We start from the raw sequence: 5,307 nt of genomic DNA on the forward strand, positions 1-5,307 counted from the left end.
GGGACAGGAAGACAGCAGAGTCACAAAATATATGGATGGATTCACAGATTAACTCATGCACTAACAAGATTGGCACTCAGCTTCTTAAATAGATTCTTTCTGTAATTCTTTCTGTCACCTGAGTGCCATTTAGAGTCCTCTGAAGCCACTTAGGAAAGGTGACTGAGAGCTGAGACTGAGACTCATAGCTACAGCTACATGGAGGATTTCTTTTCTTTTCACCATGTGTGTTGGTTGCCCCATTTCAGCCACTGTTTTGCAAAAGCTAATCTATTTTTATTAATAAAGTCTGCATGAAAACTTTTGGTAACCTGCACCAAACAGCCCAAATCAGCTACATTACTGAAGTGCCATCTTGTAGAAATATTCTGCAAGCCTAATCCATAGGTTGATCTGCAACTATGGCAAATTTGGTAGTGAGAAGAAATCTCCCATCCTTGCCTGCTTCATTGTGTAAAAGAGAGTCTAGATAAATGAGCTGGAACGAATGACTTATCTTATTTTCCAGATTTGAAAGGAGGTTAGAGGTTTTCTTAGGGCTGGAATATGATTATACTGTAAAGGGAGGTATGTTTATAATTGAAAGTTATGTTCCAGGTTCATCTGAAACAGAAAAAAATTCTGCTTTCAGTGGACAAAAACATCTTCTTTTCACTGCAGTAGGAGCTTCTTTTCATTCTAATAGAAAATTCCTTCTTTGGGATGATTTCTACTTATTTCCAGATAGTGTATATATTCAACAATATTTAAAATCATTGAGACAAACACCTGGTTAAGCAAAGAGCCCTAAACACGTTACTTGCTCTTTAGGCTTGCAGCCAGATAAGGAAACCTCCACTCAGTCCTAAGGAGAGAGAGAGAGGGTTAAAGAATTTTTTACTTCAAGACCTGAAGTCTGCTTTTGAGTATTCTTGTGTGGTTCAGCAAATTGCATGTGCTATTAATTTTAATGATGCTATTAGAGCAGCAGAGGCCATCCTTAGCTGTCCATCTCTAACGGAGCGAGGGGCCCACGCGCACCGGCTGTGTCACCCTGAGCCAAGGCACATCTGCACCACAGCACTCCTCCCTGCTGCAGAGCTCAGCTAGCTGAGACAGGGAGGCAGGAGAAAGTGTGGATGTTTTAAGGAGCTGGCTGGAAAAACTAAGATTTCTCAAGAGAAGAACCACAGAAGACAAAGCAGAACTTTCTTAAGCTTGTAGCTAGTATCTGGTCATTTTGCACTGAGATAGATTAGATAGGTAGGTAGGTAGATAGATAGATAGATAGATAGATAGATAGATAGATAGATAGATAGATAGATAGATAGATAGATAGATAGATAGATAGATAGATAGATAGATAATAGAAAGAAAGACAAAGACAGACAGACAGACAGACAGACAGACAGACAGACAGACAGATAGATAGATAGATAGATAGATGATAGATAGATAGATAGATAGATAGATAGATAATGGATAGATAGATGATAGAAAGACAGAAAGACAGACAGACAGATAGATAGATGATAGATGATAGAAAGACAGAAAGACAGAGAGATAGAGAGAGAGATGTGATAAAATAGACTTCCCTAGCTTAATCCTCTTATCCAAGCTGAAAGTAACTAGAAAATAAGCTACTTTATGTCTTCTTACCAATTTCTGAGCCCTTGTTGACTCTAAGGGTGTCCACACTTGAATATAGGATACAGATAACCCCAGCTGGCTTTAAGTAAACTTCTGTAACAGAGCAGCCAAGGATGCACCAGGCTTGCAGATAGCTAAGAGTTTATGCAGTCTCCAAGCCAGTTTCCAGTTAGCTCGGATAAATTTACACAGCACTTGTTTTATAGGGGAAAACAGCCCAAGCTCCTAAAATTGTTAATCACAGTGAGAACATTTCCAAAGCTTTGGAGTCAAAGTGCTTTACTATTTTACCTTTAACTTTGTAAAGGACATACCAAACCAGGTGCAGACTGCTACTCTTCTCACTCTGAGATCTCTCACCCCCATCACAAATTTTAATGCTGCTTCTTTACTTCTTTTTAGGATGATTCTTCCTTCATTTCAGAAACCCCTTGCAATTCACCAGTTACTGTTTAATAAGGCTGATGATCATCTTACTTAACACGATGAGTTTGGGGCACATGCACTCCAGTTTTGAGTGCTTTGCCCACACTTTGTGTGTGCTCACGACCTTGTAGCCCAGCAGGGGCTGTTGTCCAGGCCCTTTGCCAAGTGGGATGGACAGGCTCTCCCACAAAGGGCATCAGTTATATCACCTAAAACAGCATCACTGGCTTTGAACTGTAACATTAAAATTGTGATTGTTGCAGTTGAAAGAAGTTGAAAGAGGTCACTTGTTCTCATAGTTTCCTACTTGAGTTCTTGAGTTCCCAGTAGTTTTTCCCCTTGAGGTTTATTCTTTGCATATAAGTCTTCATTATTATTTTTTTATGTCTCTGTGTTTATACTAATAAAATTGTCTTTAAATGTAGCTGTTTCTTGTATTCATTTCACATAGGTTGAAGTTATAAATCTCTAACAGCTACAATTAAAGCATCTGGCAGCCATTTTATATTTGATTCACAAGAAGAAGCTGCAGAGGAGACTTACATGTTAAGCTTTCTCCTTGAAAATGTGTAGTTCTCTGTTTTAGAAAAGGAGCATATAAGTGATCTTAAGAGCCTCAGAAAAAAAAAAATATTAGAGGGCAAATAATAAATTCCTTGCCCATGCAAATCACATTAGTGAGAGCTGTGGATTAAGTGGCCTAATCCCCATATCATTTTATCACATTTTCTTTTCTCCTTCCTTGATGTTTAAACCCATTAAAGAGTTCTCTTCTGCAAAAAGAGGTAGCAGTCTTACCCTCATCGTTTTGGTATGCATGCACATAGTGGATCTGAATACCCATTATTGCAGAAATAAACACAGATAGGGATCTCTCTGTTAACATTCTCAGTACCCTAAGACAAATGAAAAGACAATGTCATTAGGATCAATGTCATTAGGAGTGTCAGCATTGACTGAAAGGTGGCAGCTACATCAGAATTAGAGGTTGTAGAAAGTTTTCACTTGCTTTCCTCAGACTTCTTTATTGTGATCATGTTTCTGCTGTACTGAGATCTACCTTTTGGTAGGCCAAGCAAGGAGGTGTGGTACCATGGGAACTATTTGTAAGTGTTGGATCCTCAAGTATGATACTGATGTGTTAACACAATTTCATTGACCCCAGTGGAATGCATCATGTCTCATAGAGCTGAAGCATGCTGCAGCTGGCAGTGAAATACAGAGAGACCTGCTATATCCTCCACTTGTTTAGATAAATTTATTAGTTCCTAGGCTCAGCTGACTCTACCTGCTGCTCACTTATTATTTCTGCAATCATTAACAAATTGAAAATGTGACAGGAGACCCTGGGCTTGCTTGGAGCTCAGGCAACTAATGATCTTACACTTCACCATTGTTAAGATGCCACATGGTGTTGTGCTTCCTGTACTAGGTTAAAAATCATCTTGCAATTTTTTTTTTTTTTTACTTGTGTGTGACATATTACAAGGCTCATCAGAGGTAGGGAGTCTTGCTCTTCAATTCTTCTCATCCCAGTTCTGGATAAAGGCTGTATCGGCTACTGAGCTGGCAAGAGATAAACAAATCCTTGGGCCTAAGGGACAATTGCCTGTCATGAGGTTTGCTTTTTAATGAAGAGGGCTGAGAAGCAGTGTCCTTGTTGTACTTTCTACATTCAAGTGCAGAAGTAGGATTACTGATGCATCCTTTCAGGACATTACATTGATTTGAGGGAATCTTGCAAGTATCAATTTTGTATGTACAGTAGCTCAGACATATCACTTATCCTTCACACAAAGGAACCAGAATCTTCTTCATAATAGGTGGATGGACACATTCCAGGTGAGCTGGACACATTCAGCTGTGGCATCAGCATTCAGCAGAGAGCTAGTCAAAATATACTATGACAGGTTGGAGACAGGCTTGTAAAAGACACTGGGCCACCCTCTAAGGCAAACTCCATCAATATTTTCTACCAGCTGAGGATCCAGACTCCTCAGGAAAAGTAAAGAAGTAATACAGATACATTTGATTTAACAGGAAACCTCTTCTTTGAATCCAATTACATGGAGTGACCGCAAATGAAGAGGGGGCAATGCTATGTAGTAGTAGTTCTGTGACATTCTCCCTCCACATCCCAGGCAATTATTGCCTTGAACAGCAGGAAGAAAATCAAAGCTCATCTGTCATTTATTTGATGGTGCTGAAAAGCTGTTTGGAAAACTCCACAGAACTTTTCTCCTGCGCTCATATCACATAAATGAGGTGATCGTTACAACTGCCTTTGTTTTTTTCTTTATTCTCCCAAGGACATTGGATGATGTGCTCAGGTTGAAAGCACTTGTACCTGAACAAGGCAAGAAAAAGCAGCAGTCAGTGCATCAAAGCGTGTGTGGCACAGGCAGGTCCTGCCCCTGGCTGTACTTGGCAACACAGGTGTAAGATTTATTTATGTAGAGAAGAAGGCAAACAGCACCATGATCCCCAGAAATATGAGTAAAACACCCTGAGTTTCCTGCACAGCACATACACAGCCTACAGAAAGCAATGTCAAAATAGATTTGGGATTAACTGACCTCTCAGAGGGTTGTCTCTTTTCAAATATGGCCAAAACAAATTTCCAAATTGATTTCTGAAGAGCTAATGGTAGGTGTGCTAAGACCCAGATGAGATCCCAAAGCCCATTCTTGGGACGGACCGAGATTTCCAAAGTGAGTGACATCTCTGCAGTGGACAGGGATGCAGTTCCTCTGCCTCCACCCTGACCCCATAAATCCCAGACTTGGCTTGGAAACCACGCAGCTCAGACCAAGGTGAGCGAGGAGGGACAAGTACATGACCGGCTCCCCAGGTCAAGGCTCAGAGCAGTGATTCCTTCCTTGATGTCCAAGCCCTATCTGACTCCTACTTCTAGCTGAATCTCATAACCCTGAGTAAGTGCTCTTGGGAGAAAGCAGTAGTTGTAAAATATCTTGAATAAAGCTTCTAACATCTGTTCGCAAAGCATTTTCTGTGATTGAGAAAAGTACAGGCTGGATGAATGGGCCTAAATGGGCTGAATATTAGTTGGATTACCAGGCTCAAAGGGCAATAACAAATAGTTAAGCATCCAGCTGGCAACAAGTAAAAAGCAGAGTACAGTAGGTGTTGATTTTGGGATACTATTATCCCACATCTTTATCAAAGGCCTGGATGATCAGACAAAATGAACCTTCAGCAAATTTGCAGTCGAAGATGGAGTGGATGGAAATA

Source organism: Apus apus, chromosome 3, assembly GCF_020740795.1.
Source record: "Apus apus isolate bApuApu2 chromosome 3, bApuApu2.pri.cur, whole genome shotgun sequence".
In the NCBI taxonomy this organism is placed as follows: domain Eukaryota; kingdom Metazoa; phylum Chordata; class Aves; order Apodiformes; family Apodidae; genus Apus; species Apus apus.